This window comes from Nilaparvata lugens, chromosome 11, assembly GCF_014356525.2.
Source record: "Nilaparvata lugens isolate BPH chromosome 11, ASM1435652v1, whole genome shotgun sequence".
NCBI lineage: Eukaryota > Metazoa > Arthropoda > Insecta > Hemiptera > Delphacidae > Nilaparvata > Nilaparvata lugens.
In genome coordinates this window covers 3823451-3843911 of record NC_052514.1, presented here as the reverse complement: position 1 = coordinate 3843911, position 20461 = coordinate 3823451, and the positions used below count along the sequence as shown (strand labels likewise).

Sequence of the window (20461 nt, the reverse complement as noted above, 5' to 3'; positions counted from 1 at the left end):
GGGTACCCCAATTTCTAAATTTCTATACTTTTCAAGGTCCCCTGAGTCCAAAAAAGTGGTTTTTGGGTATTGGTCTGTATGTATGTGTGTGTTTTTGTATGAGTGTATGCGCGTCTGTGTACACTATATCTCATCTCCCAATTAACGGAATGACTTAAAGTTTGGAACTTAAGGTCCTTACAATATAAGAATCCGACACGAACAATTTCCATATAATGCAATTCAAGATGGCGGCTAAAATAGCGAAAATGTTGTCAAAAACAGGGGTTTCGCGATTTTCTCGAAAACAGCTCCAACGATTTCGATCAAATTTATACCTAGATTAGTCATTGATAAACTCTATCAACTGCCAAAAGTCTCATATCTGTGAAATTGCAGAAGCTCCGTCCCATCTATGCAAAGTTTGATCTAAGATTCCCAATTATCAGGTTTCAGATACAATTTAAACGAAAAATTTCAAGTGGAAAAGATTAAACATGAAAATCTCTACAATTAATGTTCAGTAACATTTTCACCTAAAATTTAAAATAAGCTCGAAATTCGAGAAAATGTTATTGTTCAATTGCAAACTGTTGATTCTATTAAATCATTCACTATGAAGACATAGCAGACTTCGTGTGTCTCCAGCGTTATTGGATCCAGCGTCCTGTCACCAGCTGGCTTAGATCTTTGACTTGAGATGCGCGTGAACACTAGCGTCAGGTGATCAATTTTCATAACGGCAAGGAAAGTTGTGTGAGTGCGCCACACCAGATTTTTTTGTCTAGTACTCGTTGTCAATAGTACTCATTTAAGAGTAATTTATTTATAGTACCATCATAATCTAGAGTATAATAACAGATTTATCTTATTAAGCATTGATAGCTTATATTCAGAGCGACTGAACGCATAGAAATACACTAGCGATAAGCTCTTGTCCAAGAAAATATTGTAGAATAGATTTGCGAAACCAGCTTGTCAAAAATATCGCTATGATATCGACCTAATTTAGATAAAACTATCAACTCTTGCTGATGGCACGATTCATGCCAATAACATTTTTGTTATGCTTTTGAATTATAGATTTTTTTGGTTTTGAAGATCATTAAGGGCCGGGTTCCGAGCTCGGGATTAAGCTAAGTCCTAGACTTTAAACAGCTGGAGTCAGAAAACTGGCTTTCTCAAACGGGGCGTAGTCGCAGCTTTTATAACATTAGTCGTAGTCTTTATTTTCTCAGCATTTCTATAATTGGAAACGTTTTTCCTTGACGAAATTAGACATTCTCAAATAATTAAAAATAGCTGAAACTTTACACTATTTTCTCTCTATTTTATTTTGCGTTCAATTTTCTAGATTTTCGAAATTTAATTCAAACATGACTATGACAATGACTGCGACTACTCCCCGTTTTGGAAAGCCAATTTTCTGACTCAAGCTGTTTAAAGTCTAGGACTTAGCTTAATCCCGAGCTCGGAAACCGGCCCTTAAACTGTTAACTATGTGTCTAGTGCCATCATAATAAATTCTTATTATAATACAGTACATATGAACATATGAATTTTCTTTTGTGCCTTCTGGAGATCATGAGAAAAGCCTCGTCCTCGACCTCTGTTAGACTAGAAAGGCTGTTCAAACACAGACAAAGAATTCATAATTTATGAGAAAAATTTATAAATCTAGATTTTTTGATTAAAGATGTATTTTACTTTCAATGGCTCAAGTAATTCAACATCCTTGACAAGGTTCAATGACAGAGTCTGGTGATCAGGAACGCTCCTTCCAGTCTAGATATTTCTGGATAATCTTTAATTATTCTAATATTTCATGTGGACGTTAAGGTGCGTACAGATATACGCGCCGCGAACATGAGCAATTCACTTTTAATCAGCTGATGCCAAGCTATTTATATTTGTATCTCACCGTTTATGTTAAAATGCAGATATAGTCAGCTGATTGAAAGTGAATTGCTCATGTTCGCGGCGCGTATATCTGTACGCATCTTAATATTTCATGTGGACGTTAAGGTGCGTACAGATATCTTACCGTTTCTGTGAAAATACAGATATAGTCAGCTGATTGAAATTGAATTTCTCATGTTCACGGCGCGTATATCTGTACGCACCTTTAGAAGCATAGGTCTTAAACAGGCCTATCAAAGAAGAATCGATTTCAAAAGTCTCTGCTGAGATAACCGTCTCTAGACTCATTGAACAATTCTGTACTATTCTATTCTCATATTATTAAAGGATTGGCAAAGGTATTTTGAACAGTTCACTACTGTAAGGAATTGACTTAAAGGATTTGACTTTTTTCAGCTCAGCAGCACTGATAGTTCACATTTGTACCTTTTAATTCTTGTAGTCAAGGCTTGACTACAGATTTGACTACTTGGTCAAGTCAAAGTTGACATTATTTGTAGTTGACATTTGACTACATTAGTTTTTGTTGAAAGCTTTCTTTGATCACGAATAATCTCCAATTCCAAAGAATGGACATTGATATGTCCAAAGCTCCGCCAATTTATGTAGATGCATAACAATATAATTATCTATAGTTATTATATCACAAATAGCTTTTTCATATCATATACAATTCAATAATTATTTTCTTAGTCTATATTATGTAAATTCATCTATAATTTTGCTGTATTGTAAGCTATTGTATATAAGTGTAAAAGCCAGTATATATTGTAATCTACATAAATAAAGCACTCAATCAATCAATCAATCAATCAATCAATCCCTCCAGCTTTTTAAAAATGCCAAGTTTCTCCAAGCAGTATCAATATTTGTTCATGATCAGCATAATACTAAGAACGTGTGATCAACTAATCAACTACTGATTCTGTTTCGCGCAGCCCACAATACCGCATACCAGTTGAGCTGTTACTGATAATTCAACTAATTGCTCAACTAGTTGAACCCTTTCAACGGTTGCGTTTCGTCAACGCAAGTTGATGTTGATAACAACACGAAGAATCATTAGCGTCGGCGCGCTCTCATGTGTGTGTGTGTGTGAGAGAGTTTCCACCATCGTCCAGTCACATGTTTTTAGGAAAGCGTCATGTCCTGCTGTAGAATGTATATAGTAGAGAAGTCTGCAGGAGTGGTGAAATTCACTCCAAAATGTCAGAATTACTTTAATGGCAAGCATTGCTGCTTCCAAGTCTCAGGAATGCTGGCAGTGCTCCTTGTGGATAACCCTAATGCTTCCCATTCATTCAAATGCTGACAGTTTTTGAGTGAATCTGGCCATAGACCACTAACACGCAGAAGCAATGCAAAGGGGATGAAGATTGTGAGAATTGAGGAGTGCGCGAGCCTACAACTGTCGATAGCGGGTGCGGGTGGCTTGTGGACAGGAAGCTCGCCAAGATAAGTGAGAAGTGATGATGTGGAGGATTTGATACAAGTTTCAAACGTTGTGCAACGGAAGCTGGTGGGGGTTTTTCTGATGGTGATACAGTCCCAAGGTTGTGGAGGAGATATCAAGCGGTGGAAGATGAAGAAGTTGAAAAAGGAGAAGAAGAAGAAGAAGAAGAAGAAGAAGAAGAAGAAGAAGAAGAGAAGAAGAAGAAGAGAAGAAGAAAAAGAGAGGAGCAAGAGCTAGCTTCCAAGTGCAAGTGGTTGTATAGAGGTTGTATCAAGCCGTGAGCCTGGAAGAAGAAGAAGCAGATGGAGAAGGAGAAGAAAAAGAAGAAGAAGAAGAGGAAGAGGAAGAAGAAAAAGAAGAGAGGAGCAAGAATAAGCTTCTCTAATGCAAGTGGCTGTGGAGAGTATATTAACAAGCAGAGTGCCTGGTTGTTACTGAAAATTGGTTGAATGTTGAGTAAAGGAAGAATAATTCTTGATCATCAACATTCCTTCAAGAGCTTCCTTCCCTTCTGGCTTGCGACATTCCTCCTGGCTTGAAGTATCTGTTGAATTAATGATAAATCAATGATTATTGAAGAAAGATGGCTTGAATGATAATAAGAGATTTTGTAGACTGGATTTGGGATTTTCACATGTCATAAGAATTATTTTCTGATAATTATTATTATTGACTAGCAGGTAACCCGTGCTCCACAAGGGTCTATTTCTAAACTTGACAAACTGAAAACTTGATGTAATGAGATTTGGAAGAATTTGAAATAGGTCTAAAACCATCCTCGGTTATTAAGAATCTATTTGCAAAATTTCAAGTCAATCAGTCCAGTAGTTCAGACGTGATGATGCATCAAACGTAATTTTCCTATCCCGTGCGTGTATAAGCCAGCTCTTTACTTTATTCAATCAAATCAATCAAATTTATTTGTTTCCAACATTTACAGTATAAACAATATATAAAAGAATATACAATATATATTTGGTTTCCCAAATGACCGAAAGTGATAGGTTTCCCAAACGACCGAAATTTCTCTAGTTTGTCGCAAATGACCGAAAGCGGTCTACCAATTGGGAAAAAGTACCTAGTTTTCGTCTGTTTGGGAGAATAAAGTATTTCGGACATTTGGGATTCTGTCAATATTGGGACTCCACGACTTTATTATAGTATAGATTTGCTGGTGATGGTCATGCATTGTATTTGGATTTGCTACCAAGTAAAAAGAATTGACGTTTCTCAGATATTTTTTTAGTGGCAACTCAGTCATTTGAGCTTGACTTCCTTATCAAACCATCCACCCATCTTGCAACAGATGTTGTACCGTTGCAACAGAGCAGTTCGCCGCACAACAATATTGTTGGAAAACGGTGCACACTTATCGCGGGGACTTTTCGGCTGTGGGGTGGGGATAGAGGGGGTGAACCACCGCGTTGTGGATTAAAAATATTCTTTCTGCCGTTCCAATATCGCCGCTTGAGGTCGCTAGTGTCGGTAGGTTGTTTAGTTGCGTTCCAGTCGGCCAATCGTCGAGTGTTTGACGGTATCTCTCTCGAAAAACGACGCGACTAAAAACGCACACATTGTCTGTGTTTCCGCATAGTGAATGTGCTTCCCCCTTGTGTACTTCCTTGCAGCACTCCAGAGCTTCGTACATAGTTACACGTGTCTACACTAGTGTAGAAATCGTGTAAACACAATCCGTACTCTTTGTTACATGTGTGGTGTGGTGTGTTGTGCTACTAGGTAACGTTCTAGGTGCTCCACTGTTTACAGTGTTAATATTGTTGTCAAAAGCTTTCAACAGATCTAAAATCGATATCTTGAACATTATTTTATCAGAAACTAGACACATTACGTTATTTTTATCAGTTCAGTATTTGTTAAATCTGTAAAGGCAGATTCGAATTTATTTAGGGCTTGATTTCTCAGTTTAAATTCCACGATATGTCGGATGAAGACAGGCACGAAGATGGAGTCAGCTGGTTACAGGGTACGATCACAGTAATCACTTTAATTGATATCATGTCATTCAATGTATACTCCCCTCTTACTCTCAAAAACTGTTGACTTCAAAGGCTTTAGATGAACTCGTCTCAGCAGTTAATTTAGAAATAAACTAGTGAAAGTTTTGTGACAGCTATTTTAATTGTTGACCCTGAGTTTAATGTGACAATAGTGGAAACTGTCGAAGATTATTCTGGTGATAACAGTTTCAAAGTTCACGTTAAAAATTAGTATTCAATACAATACAATCACTGGTGCTAAGTTTGAACAGTGCGTACTGTGGATATACCCTACTGAGCTGTGCTATCTGTGTGTGATAACACTGAAGAAACTGTGGTTAATTGAAGGATTATTCCAAGAGTGTTCAAGTGGAAGACAAATAACACGTGTACTTTTGGATTTAAGAAGAGGTATGTTTCCAGTTTCAACTTAATTATATATAATTGAGCCTGTGAAAGTCAGAGTGGTGTAAGTCATTTTTTTCGAGTTAAGTCCAGTTACGGGCTCTAGAACTATTAATCTATTACTAGAAGAGTGGTGTAAGTCATATGGTTCAAGGAACTGTCCAGAGAGAGAGAGGGAGAGTCATATTCATCATAGTGTTGCATGAGTGGTGCATGTAATTAACACACCTACAAAAATGTTGATTGATCATTTTTTTGGTCATTAACACACCTACAAAAATGTTAATTGATTATTTTCTTGGTCAAATCAATAGTCATTAGTGAGAACAATACATGCTTGTGGCCTTGAAAACATTAAATTCATCACCTTCTCACTTGGGAATTGAGTGAAAGCTTCTACTAAAACCTTTAATTTCTCAGAAGAAGGTTAATATGACTCACACCACTCTGATTTTAACAGGATCTTGGGAAGTGCATGATTGCATTTTCAGTCACATTAGTTAACGATGTTTGTATCAAATCATTGATAACATTCTGTGGTGGAGTATGATAGGAGCTTTCTTCTCTTGTCCTCTACATTATCAATTCCCTTCCCGTTTTCATTTTATTTTGATTTAAATTGTAGGTCAAAGTATGTTCAGACTAAACTAACACAAGCTATTCTCTATGTTTTATATGTTTAAGAAACTTTATTTATGTTGTATAGACTTCAGGATTTATAAATCATAGACTTTCTTCAATTAACCAAATAACAAAATGATATAAATATAAAGAAAATAAAAATCTCAGTACCCTTTTTTAAAATATTTTATCACAACATGTTTCGGTCATTTATGCCATAAAATATTTTAAAAAAAGGGTACTGAGATTTTTATTTTCTTTATATTTATATTACAAGTAGCCCTATACAGAAAAGAGATAAACAAAATGATACATTGTATTGTGAAGGGAACTTTAATGACATTATCAAGCTAATAATACCATAGATAAGAAATGGAGGAATCATCTTTTCATTATTAGTCCATGACAATCCAGGATTGACAACTATTGCAGGGTTGAATAGGCAACCTGCCAAGCATGTAACGTAATTGCATAATTCTGTGATTACTGGGCAGATCAGTCAGATGAACATACATCTAGAGTTCTCAGTTTATCCGAATGGAATCAATTCATTTCACTGATTAAATTAGTTTCGAATCTAGAAGCTTACCGTACTCACTATATTTAATGAATCAATTTCGAACGAGATGAAAATATGTCTTGTCTTGAAGCAGAGATTGATTGATTGATTGAGTACTTTATCTATGTAGATTACAATATATACTGGCTTATACACTTATATACAATAGCTTACAATACAGCAGAGAAAGAGAGATATAGAGTTGTTTGTTTATGTAGATTGCAATATGTACTATCTTATATACTTATATACAATAGCTCAAAATACAGCAAAGTTTCAGATGAATTTGTATAATTTGAACTAATATAGTAAATTATTAGACTGCACATTAATTCAAGAAAAAAAGAAGCAATTTGGTATTATCATAGATAATATTCTTATGCATCTACATGAATTGGCGGAGCTTTGAACATATCAGTGTCCATTTTTTGGAAAGAATGTTCAGAATGTGCTTCCCGGTAAATATCTTCCAAGGAGAGAGAGATTGATTGATTGATTGAGTACTTTATTCATGTAGATTACAATATATACTGGCTTATACACTTATATACAATAGCTTTCAATACAGCAAAATGATAGATGAATTTACATAATATAGACTAAGAAAATTATTATTGAACTGTATATGATACGAAAAAAGCAATTTGTAATAAACTAAAGATAATATTGTTATGCATCTACATAAATTGGCGGAGCTTTGGACATATCAATGTCCATTCTTCGGAAAGAATATTAAAAATATCCTTCCCACTAACTCTCTACCAAGAGAGAGTGAGAGAGATACTCTCTATCGTATTCTTGTTTCTCTGTTGAAAGCTTCCATTTCTTGAAAACACTTTGAATGCATCTTCGTGAATGCTGTTGTTCAAAAGTCAATATTTTTTCGCATCGGTGTAGGTCTAATACTCTGTTCATACCGTGCTCCAATCAGCGTGTATTTAATTTCTTTCAAGAGCAATAATTTTAATTCATAATGTAACTCTATTAATGTAAATTTCGACTTTCAAACAAATATCAAAACAGAGCATGTATGGGAGAACGACATAGCTGCATCAAACTACAAAGATACACACCATATAATCAAGAAAACAGTCTAGAAAAATGAAATATTAATAAGAAATTAGAAAATCGAATACTAGTATTGTTGACCGAGCGAAGTGAGGTCTAAGATTCAAGTCGACGGTTTGGCATTTCTCATTGTTTCATTTAAACATTGTTTAAATGTTTAATTGTTTATATGTTATGCATTTACGGCGAAGCGCGGTAATAGATTTTCATGAAATTTGACAGGTATATTCCTTTTTTAATTGCGCGTCGAGGTTTTTCGGAAATTTTGCATTTCAAGGACAATATAAAAGGAAAAAGGAGCCTCCTTCATACGCCAATATTAGAGTAAAAATCAGACTATGGAATAATTCATCATAAATCAGCTGTCTAGTGGACTATAATACGACCCGTTCAAAAACATCGAACATCTTGAAAATGTATCTTTCCAATCTTTCCATCAATGCTGTAGACAGTTGCAGCCAGATCTGATAACAGCGCTCACACTCACATCCCGGGACGACACGTCACGGTACGATAGGACAGAAAGCTCTATGTTTATTTAGGATTTTTTCTAGTCATTTTAAATTGATAGATTATTTTTTTATTTTTGAGAAAACATAACAACAGGTCAATGTAACTTACTGTGGTCTACTGTTCACAGAACTAGTAGTACAAGAAACTAGACCACATTTTGATTACAGAAGTAGTGCCATAGAGCATAGACAAACCAAATATTCAGTTTTCTTATTTATAATAGTATACTCGCATTGTTGTCAACTTAATAACGTAGCAGTCTATTCCACATTGACTATTATCACAGTATATCTATGGTGCAGTGAACGTTGATTACTATACCTGTACTTTTGTGATCGTATAACCGTCCTTGAACTGTGAGCTGCTACAACATTCCACTATGGAGATCCACTTCAAATTGTCAGCTCTGTTTAAATGGGCAGCATCCATGTTATCTATAAGAAATGCTGACAAAATAGTGTAAAGCTCACAATACAAATTGCACGTCTGTTCTGAAAGTGTCTTCAGCTTTTAATTTTATAGATTAAAAATTTTCCCACTCTTATGAATTTAATTTTCCCATCTATCAACTTGTGGAATACAAAGGTTAATCAAATTTACATATTATTGTAACTACATTATAAATAAGATTCCAAGCGATTTTATTGATAAAAAATTTCTCGTAGTTGACTTAAAAGTATAGAATATTGGATTGAGCAGAATATATTCTTCAAAATAGTTGTATGAAGTATAGTATTGTACCCAACAAGCATTATTACTAGAAACTGTGAACGAGTCATCATACATTTGCTGAAGAACAATATCTTCATTGTAGAATTCATGATTTTTCTGTTCCAAATCCTGGCCTCCATAAAGGAGTTGTGACTAGTTTGATACAATTGTGATACGAATAATTGTTTTATCATTGTCTAACCAGTAGTTCTGTGAACAGTAGACCTCACGCAGTATTCTCATCCACAAGTACCTGATTGAAACTATAGACCTTATGGAAATGCAGCAATAAACTGGCTTCTCCACACATCTCTGTAATCACTTGTCAGCTGATTTGTGATGAATAGTTCTATAGTCTGATTTTTACTATAATATTGGCGTATGAAGGAGGCTCCTTTTCCCTTTTATATTATCCTTGGAATGCAAAATTTCCAAAATCCTTGTATATACGTCGACGCGCAATTAAAAAAGGAACATACCTGCCAAATTTCATGAAAATCTATTACAGTACCGCGTTTCGCCGTGAATGCGCAACATATAAACATATAAACATTTAAACATTAAGAGAAATGCAAACCGTCGACTTGAATCTTAGACCTCACTTCGCTTGGTCAACAATAATTGAAATGTAACTCTGACGTTACATAATGTATTTCTTAGTTTGTAATTATTTTCATTTATATAAATAGAATTAGAAGATAATACTATTATGTATTTCCGTTTTTTATTTTTTCAAAATTATTGTACTGATTTGTTAAGTTCATCCATTTTTGTTTGTAATATTGTCAGTGTTATGAATAAATTTCAATTTCAATAATTAATAATTGAATAATTGTCTAACAAATATACGTATTTCTAATGAATCAATTCCTTAGAATCGATAATGATCAGAATCTTAACATTTAACATAATTACAGTACATTCATGTAATGGTTCACAGTCAAGTTGAAAGTTTCTCCTGAAGGAATCCTGTAGCCCTTTACAGCAATAATTTTTGCTCTTTAATAAGCATTTAAAGGCTTCTATTACATTGGATGCTATAAGAGATTGGAACACATTACATTCGGAGATCTTCAAAAGTAGTAGTTCATCCTCATGTTAATCTCCTATTTCATTTTCAATTTGACTATTTGTTTTCTTGTATCAGTTGCCTATTTCTCTCCCCTGTATTTCTAATAATTTTTTATATTTTTACAAATGAATAAACTAACAATGAACGTGTAATTACAATAATGATTATATGCACCAATCTCTATGACTGTATGTCCCTCTCACACGCACTCTCTCTCACTCTCACTCTCCCGGTCGTGTGTTAATGGGAAGGATATTATTTTAGAATTGATAATAATTACTTGTTAAAACACCGCTGATTTATGAAATTACATTACAATTTTATATTATCGTTATTCTAGTTTCATTTAATCTCTATTCTCATTGATTAATTATCTTTACTTTGTAAAATTCGTTAAATAATTAGCATTACCGTCATTTAATGTAAATTAGTGTATAAGCCAGTAAATATTGTAACATACATAAATAAAGAAATCTAATCTCTCTCTCTCTCTCTCTCTCTCTCTCTCTCTCTCTCTCTCTCTCTCTCTCTCTCTGTCACTCTTGTGTCAATCTCCTTTTTTATTTCTAATTTGATTTCTGGTATCAGTTGCCTATTTCTTTCACCTGTATTTCTAATAATTATATTTTTACAAATGAATAAACTAACGTGTAATTCCAACGATGATTATATGCACCAATCTCTCTCACTCTATCACTCGCTCTCGTTGCATTACCGTCCGATTCCAGTATCCTTTGTTTTTGAAGGTCACGGGTGAAGGTTACTGCTGCTACCCTGGCTGGCTTGGTTCATGGCTTACTTTAGATATATTCAGTATGGGCTGAGGTTGGTTTGGATCGTTTGATCCTTCCAAAGGTTTTTACTTGGCCACTGAACGTTTGCTTCGCTCTCTTCCACCAAGGCTGAACTTCTCTCTCTGTCTCTTACTCTCTCTAGCGCGCTCAACCTCGCTCTCCTTCAAACACTCTTTCTCTCTTACTCTCTCTCACTCACTCTATCACGCTCACTCTATCTCTCTCTGTCTTATTTTTTTCCTCACACACAAATTTACTTTCGCTTTCTCATTTACCGATTGTTAACTCTATACTCTATTTACCGTTTCCATTTCTTCTTGACTTGCTATTGCACTTGGAAGCTTGCTCTTGCTCCTCTCTTCTTCTTCTTCTTCTTCTTCTTCTCCTTCTTTTTCTTCTTCTTCTTCTTCATCTTCTACTTCTTCTTCTTCTTCTTCTTCTCTTCTTCTTCTTCTTCTTCTTCTTCATCTTCTTCTTCTTCCTCTTTTTTCTTCTACTTCTTTGCATTGTATTTTTATTCTGTAGTAGATTCCATGTTCCAATGCTAGTGAAAAGTGGATGCAGATACAAATATATATTGAGAGAAGAGCTTTGGTTCTTAGGCACGGCTTCTAGGACAATAATTATCAAATATAATGGACCATTATCTAGTCCACATTAAATCTAAGGTTCAATATTTCATTGGATTTGATAAATGTCTTAGGAATCGGAATCAACCATCAGTTTCATATTGATATCCTCGATTTGAGATCAGTAATCTCTCTTTATAAGCTCAGTGAAATTCACTTCAGTTAGCCAACATTGTTTAAATGGGGGGATTGCTATTATAATAATTATATGAGGATAAATGAATCTATAAATATAATGGATTAAATCCATATGATGTATGGATTGCTATTATAATATATGAGGAATGCCCACCACAGTTTGACGAGAAATTCACTATAAAGATTGATATTTTCAGCTGGAAATAGAAGGTGAAGGTCGAGAATATACTTTGTCAACACCATCTCATTAAATCACACATTACCCACGCACAAGCAAAAATGTGGGCTTCATCCGCAAATAGTAAATTGAATTGAAATAAAGAAAATACCCAGAATATTGATGTTTTTCAAGAAATTACTGTAGTGTTACTTTTGGCAAGGATTCTGTTTATTTTGAAAGAGAAAGTGGATCACATTTGGCAACTAGCGTATATCCATAAATAGGGATTTTGCCCTTGAAATATTGATGACATTCTTATTGGAATTGGATCATGTGAGAGAAAGTGAGATGGGAAAGAAGCGAGGTAGATTTAGGTGAAGCTCCTACATTTTTTAGTAGCTTGATGCTCAGGTATCAAGTAATTGAAACAATCAATAAATTACTATTTGGAAGTTGAATTGACGCGAAGTTGTGATAGCTGTCAAAGAAATATTTTATTCCAATTTTAGAAATACTGTAATGTCATAGATATAATATATAATATACTGCTATAAGTCGGAACAAACAAGGTATCATAGCTCATCAATCAAAGAAGGTGAGGAGAAAAAAGTTGAAGAAGAAGAAGACGAAGAAGAAGGAGAAGAAGAAGAAGAAGAAGAAGAAGAAGAAGAAGAAGAAGAAGAAGAAGAGGAAGAAGGAGAAGAAGAAGAAGCAGAAGAAGAAGAAGAAGACGAAGAAGAAGAATGATAATACAAAAGTTCTCATTTATGATGATTTCTTCAATGGAGAGGAGAGATTACGGTTATGTACTAAATATGTGTCACATACTGAGAAAAATATAACTAAAGTATAAACCAAACAACTAAAAAAAAAGGAATGGATTCATCGTAGTAACTGTAACAGAAAATGCTACAAGCAGATGGAATAAGATATTAGCAGGCAAAATAATAGATATCAACCAATAAAAACAGTATTAATAGATTCATTTTATAACAGATACCTTACAACTGTATGTTTGATAACTGTATTAGAATATATGCCTGAGGCAAAAGAAGCAAAAAATATTCAATCCTCAAAGTCTGGCAGTCAATGAAGACCTTATTTTCGAAACCACCGACTGCTCTCGTGGTGGAATTGTCAGCATTCCTTATTAATAACATTAATGCTTTCCATTCAGCCACTGCTGACAGATTGACATGCATCTTGCACTACAAACACAAACGTCTGTATGTTGTGAACATTTGGAATCTTGAACAGGTGAGTTTGGACTACTGCAAAGGGGTGGCTACCAGAACACAGCTATAAAATCGGTGAAAAAAAACGAAAGCTGGCAGAAGAGAAACAGAAAACAACAACGAAGAATGAGAGAGAAAATCAAAAACTGGTCTGATCCTGCCTGGTTTTGCCTGGTCGATTCGATCATCCTTGTAAATTGTTTCTGATTTTATTTTTTGTTCTTGTCTTCTTCTTTTTCCTTCTTCTTCTTCTTTCTTCTTTTTTCTTCTTCTTCTCCTGCCTTCTCTTTCTTCTTCTCCTGCCTTCTTCTTCGTCTTCTTCATCTTCTCCTCCTGCCTTCTGCTTCTTCTGCCTTTTTCTTCTTCTTCTTCATAAGGTAAGAAGCTTACTCACACGAACCGGCATGCTTGTACAAATGAATTAAGTCTCGCGAATTCAGAAAACATAAAAAACAATGGTAGAGTTCTGGTAGAATGTTGTTTCAATAGCATGACTACTGTGAATTGCACTGCATCAGTCAATGAGTCACGTGATATCACAGTCTGTGTGAATCAGACTCTAATTTGAAAAGAATTCACCTTTATTTTCTACTGAAAAAGTCGTCTTAGCAATCAAAAGATTCTCTTCGGGCCGTTCTCACAGTCAAAGCTTAAACTGAATTGAATCAGCTGGTGGCTTAAACCAGCGAGAAGTTAGTACTTCCTTTATCTCGGCTTAAACTGAAAATGAACCACAATATAACGAACGAGACTTGATATGGATTTTATCCAGTTTAAAATTTAATTGAGTTTGAAAATTGTCACTGTGCAAACACGGCACATTAATATCAGTTAGAATTATGAATTAATTTATCCCCAGTATGACTAATTGAAACATCAACATTAGCTTCAATCTAGGTGTCAAAAGTATCTCTTCTCATAACTGATTCATTGGATAGTTCTTTGTTGGATCAGTGAATTAATTACTCAAATTAATAATTCAATTCAACCAATAAAATTAAATTAATAAACAGTTGGAACTGAAGAGAAACTGAATTAGATCAGCTAACACACAATAAACTAGTCGACCATTTAGTGTGCGAAGCTTCAGCTGTGATTGGCTGAAAGCTCTTAACTCTTAACAGCTGTGATTGGTTGAATAATCCAAGCCCACGAAGTATTTCAACAATTTTGTGGGCGGAGCAGCTCAATATACTCAGTTGTGATTGACTGAAGGTTCTCGACCGTGATTTGCCGAGCGTCTTAGCCCCAGTTTCGTCTCAATATTGAACATTATTCAATTATTGAAAATTAAACCTGTTCAATGAAAATTAGAAGCTCATTTCAAGTGTTTAACTGTCGTTGCTAATGGCTGTTTGAGGATTGTAAGTTTAAAGGCTGTTTGAGAATTGTAAGTTAAAAGTAAACTGCAACAACTGATTAATCAAATCTAGCTATTTTGTGGCACTAGCTATTATTAGCTTCAGTTTTCATTTATATTTATTGACGTGTCCTTTTGGTTTCTGTAATCACATTAAACATTAAACATTGGACTTGAAATACTAAATACTAGCCAGTTATAGTCTCATGAAATGAAATAATTCTTCATTAGGCATATTCATGATAATGCCTTTTTTCTTTAGGGCTACTTTAAATATAAATAAAAATATAAATCTGAGTACCCTTTTAAATTATTTTAGCATGACATGTTTCGGCTACTAATGCCATTTTCAAGATTTTCGACTTGTAATATGTACTCAGATTAATATTTTCATCCATAATAATGTGATTATGAATCAACTCATTCATAATAATGTGTTCCATTTTAAGTTTATTCAAATCGCCAGTTTATCCGACTCAGTTCAAGTCTACATTGTGCTATGGTCTCTAATGAAATTATTCGAAAGAAATAAATATTTTCTGACTTGAAATCAAGGTTTTTGTTACCATAGAAGTACTTATCTCAAGTAGCCTATCCAACTTATCAATTCTTGCTTCTTCAACTAATCTCTTGCTAGCATTTGACGAAAATAAGAACACTAATACTTCAAATTATAGTGCTCCAATTGTTATCAATTTGTATACAGTACTGATTGGAAAGGTCATTGACCGATAAACGGTAATTCATATCACACATAATATATCCACATAATATATAATTCAGGGTATAATAGTTATGTATTTATGGTGTTCGAGTAAGGAGAGAGTCTATTCATATATCATTCAGCTTTCACTCGTTCTGTTAGATTTCAATCATCTGTTAGGTTTATACTTCACTTCTGATCCTTCTGAATACTTACTTCCTCATACTAGACTTCTAGTATTCTGATTATTGGCTTGAATTTTCTGTATGCTCTTCCTTATCGAAAATATTTATTGACATATTCTTTCATCTTATCATTTTTTTGCACGTGTGATTAAAATGAAATTGAATAGATATTTAGGCACTAGGAATACCGAGTCAAGGGCCCGGTTGCACAAAAGCCGGTTATATTTTAATCGTGATCAATTTCATGAGAACCGATCAGAGAAGGCTTTTTTGAAAAGAGGGCTTCTCTGATTGGTTCTCGTGAAATTTATCACGAGTAAAATTTATCCGGCTTTTGTGCAACCAGCACTATATCTGTCCGATCAAAATTTAATGCTTCTCGAAAGAACATTGACAGTGAGATTCACGTTTAGATGGCAGTGGAAAAAGATACAAGGTGTATTAATTTAAAGATTCTACATTGATGTCGATCATTTTCATGCTATAGAAAGATTTGTTTGATTACAATTTTGTACAGTTTTTGAGTGTTGCTACAAGAAGTATAATTTTGTATGTCATTTCTTTGTATCAGAAGTATTTCTCAGTATTGCGACGTATACTATTTCTTAGTATTCAGACTTGGTGTAGGAAAGTATCATTTATACTAAGAGTGAACTACTCATGTACCTTGGAGTAGTAGAGATTTAACAGAACATCCAAAAGTTGATTGATATAATAATCTCGAACCGTGAGCAATCCAGCTCTGCTGCCCATTCAATCATGCTGATAGTAGTCTAGTTTGAAGTTCATGTCCACTGTAACATAAACAGCTCTAACATTCTGTTGAGCTCACGTGTACTTATCAAAATAGACTTAACTCTCGTAGAATCTGAGTTTACAATCTCAGCAGGAGATAGAAAAAGCAAAAACGTTCCCTACTGAGTTGCTACTACTGATCCAGTTATATTAAGGTGCGTACAGATATACGCGCCGCGAACATGAGCAATTCACTTTTAATCAGCTGATGCCAAGCTTTTTATATCTGTATCTTACCGTTTCTGTAAAAATACAGATATAGTCAGCTGATTAAAAGTGAATTGGTCATGTTCGCGGCGCGTATGTCTGTACGCACCTTTATGGGCTGCTGTTGTTTTGACTACTTGCATTACACGTGCAGAAATTGGAAGGATCGATATTTAAATCATAACATGTGTACAGTTTGAAGTATGCCTTCATCTTCAAAATTAGTTTATTTTTTACAAAAAAAATCGAGATTTTTTAATTCTGATTTTTTTCAAAACGTGTGACAAGAATCGCAAGAATGATTGAGTGCGTATAGTTTGAAGTATGAATCGATCTTCAAAATCAGTTTTTGATCAGAAAAAATAATGATTTTTGTTAAATTGCTACATTTTTTTAAAACTTGGGCCAGGAATATTACAAGAGTGAATGAGTAGAATGTAATGTGATTCAAATGTATTGTTTTGTATTATTTGAAAAATAGTGATCAATCTTTCAATATCAAAGAGTTTTAGCATGGAGAACTATTTAGTTTGTTTTTCGGTAATTCAAAAATCAAATCAAAATTTTCATTCACAATACAAACAATTGAGGGTCCTGCCAAACTCGAAGGTTATATATATATATTTTTAATATGTGAATATTTTGAATGAAAAAGACTAAGGAATTGTCAAAAAACCACTGATTTATTGATAATTAGAAAGACCGGTTTCGTTTATTAATCTCTGATAATCTCAGTTTATCAGAGATTGACAATGGTCTTTCTAAATATCAATAAATCAGTGGTTTTTTGACAATTTCTTAGTCTTTTTCATTCAATATGAATAATTACCACAATATCAACTTCTCAACTACACAAAAAATGTGAATATTTCCTATTTTAGTTATAATAATGTGAAATATTTCTTCTATGTTCAGTTTTGAAGCATCTAAATTTGAAAATCTACTTTGTAAAAATACTTGAGGACTGAAAATTTTGTGAATTTAAGAACTACAAGACTTTACCTATTTCGGACTATGTGTTATCTAAATTTGGGAGAGGAATAGCACAAGGTTACCTTATTTTTTCTCGCCCTATCATTTTGATAATGTACTTGATATTGTATAAATGAATGAATGAAAATGAATTCTAATTTCTAGAGTACTTCTGTAGACGACTAGAACTGTTCGAGTTCATGAAGGAACTAGATGAATTAACCTATGATTTTAGGTGAAACTTCTCTATTCAATGGGAAGATGATCTTCTACCAGAACCTTCTTCACGAAACCAGAACCTGGAACCATCTGTTCCTAAAAGTTTCTGATTGTTGATGATTTTTGAAAAATATTTCATGCTGGGAAGAATAGGCTTCAGGCTGTAAATAATAGGCTTTTTGCTGAGGAATTCTTCTGGAAATTCTACATCCCTTGTCCTAGATTCGATCTTCCTGTCAGACTATTGAACTGTGATATGATTGAGTAGTTTCGTTGTATGGGATATCCCTATTCTTATGCTACCCATTTTTACCCATCAAGACAGAATTTTGAGTGAACATGAGAAGGTTCTGGGATAAACCTTTTAAAAACTCTTATAAACCATAATATCGGTGACCGAGCTTCGCTCTGGAGTACAAAAGCATAAACAATTTATTACGAAAGAAGAAATTATAATAACATTCATAACATTAATTACCAGAGGAATGCAAAAATTTCCATCACAAAGGCCCAGTTGCACAAAAGCCAGTTAAATTTTAATCCTGATTAACTTCCTGATTAACTGATGGATCCACTGGAATTAATCAGGATTGGAAATAAACGGCTTTTTTGCAACCGGCACTAAGTACCTTTTTGAATGATTACAAAAGTTCAACAGCTGAGTCATAATTTTGACACAGTCCCACACACATGAACTCGCTCACTCACTTCCATCACCAACAGACGACGAGATAATTATTATCAGATGTTTTTCCAAGGATGAATGATAATTATCCTTTTAATGTCCTTCAGTGAGTTTTCCTAGGGATGAGACCTAGTTCAATCGAATCTTTATATTATAAACCTACTATGTTCTGAATTTAGTGAGAATCGTTGGAGCCGTTTTCGAGCTCCGGTGAAATACAAACATATATAAACATCTAAACATCCAAACATCTAAACTGAACAGAAGCTGCTTGTTTAATAGTATAGGATTAACATCACAGAAAAGCTGTATCTGTTGTTGTAATAAATTAAGAAGTATCTCAGCCGGTTGCACAAAAGTCTACTAAATTTTGATTAAAATCATGTTTAAATGCCACGAAAACCAATCATAGAAGACCTTCTTGGAGAGGAGGCTTCTCTGATTAGTTCTCGTGGACTATAATCCCGATAAAAATTTAAAAATTGAAATTAAACCTGATTAAATTCCACGAGAACCAATCACAGAAGCTTTTTTTCAGAAAACCCTTGTCTGGTTGGTTTTCATAGAATTAAATCATAATTAAAATTCAACAGGCTTTTGTGCAACCAACACTCGGTTTTGAAAAATAGTGCCAACTTGATAGTTTCAAAACTCTACTTATTAAGGAAACTGGAAAAAAGTTACAGCTTGAGATATGTTGTGATGGAACTGAAGTTTTAAGCAATTAATTTTGATGTGATAAACTTGTTCTATCATTCCACTTGATTCAAGCTGGATATCCACATATAAGTATCAGAGAGTCCGTGTACGGTTCAGTTGAAATATTATTCCTATACATTCTAATGGGACTATTTACACTGAGCCCGGCCGAGCGGGTATGAATAGTGCCATTAGAACGTATAAAGAGAATATTTTCACTGAAACGAATACGGGGCTCTAACACTGATATGTGGGGAATCTAGCTTTGCATGATACTTTATTTAGAAGAAAGACATCTATAATAATAATCACTTTACTTATTTGAGCTAATTTATTCAAATAAATTATAAAAACAATATAAAACTTGTAGTATCCTTTTATTAAAACATTTCAACTTGAAAATGGCCAAAGTAGGTCGAGACTAGTTGTTAAAATGTTTTTAAGTTTTTAAAATGTCTAATAAAAGGGTACTACAAGTTTTATATTGTTTCTATTACTATGATAATATTTATTTACTCATTAATTATCTATTGTAATAAATATAAATCTTAAAAACAAATCACTTCTACAAAGAAAGATTTTTGTAAGACAATAATTATTATCAGTTCTTGCTATGAAGAGATGAACATAACAAGACAAATCGATTAAACCAGTCCTGCATCTTACAAAAGTAAAACCATGTGATCAACAAACCTATCATTACTGACCAGTTGGACCTTGTCCTGAGTGACCTTTACTGGGCTCCAGACTCAAAAAAGGAGGTAAATTTTCGTTTTGTAGGATTTTTGGTTGGTCAAACTGTTCGGTATTCGTCACGATTTCTGGAGAAGAGAAAAAAGAAGTTCAAAGCCTGCGTTCTCCTGATATTTTGATGGAGAAAAGGCTGTCAATGCCTGTAGAGTGTGGTTCTCCTTCAAGCTAGTTTTTTGAACGAAATTTGTGGGCTGGGAATAAATTTCAATTTCAAAACTATAATTTATCTTGAAAAGTAACTATAAATATAATGATCTTATAAGGAAAGAGCAATATTAAACGAACACTTACATCTGACCAAAATTTGGTCCAAATTTGACCAAACTACTTTTGACCAAAATTAGAAGAACTAATATTTAATATAAATCAAATCAATATATCTTCTTTTCTTGAATATGGAATATCATTTTATTTCAAATGTATCCAATTCTTTATCATTAGTGTATGATGAATAGGCTAGAGAGAGATAGACACAAGCAATAGTTTCTCTAATCTTATCATTTAGTGCGTTGTGCGTAGAATATTATAGGTTAATTAACTCATTAAACTAGAGTTGTTCCAATTTAATTGGAATAATTGATTATCAATTCATAGAAGAAGAGTGTATGTTTTGTTTTACAAGCGATACC

The 20461-nt window shown here is 33.9% G+C and overlaps 1 protein-coding gene across 7 annotated transcripts in view; it reads left to right on the top strand.

Annotated features, from left to right (window-relative positions):
- The window catches only part of LOC111058182 (DNA N6-methyl adenine demethylase), a 269719-nt gene that overhangs the window by 159112 nt on the left and 90146 nt on the right, over window positions 1-20461 (top strand). The window contains exon 1 of one of the 7 annotated variants that reach the window (XM_039437430.1): window positions 4832-5760. The exons of the other annotated variants lie outside the window; for them this stretch is intronic. The gene's annotated coding sequence lies outside the window, so the exon portion shown is untranslated. Of the gene's footprint in view, window positions 1-4831; window positions 5761-20461 lie in introns of those variants that run through there. 7 annotated transcript variants of the gene reach the window in all.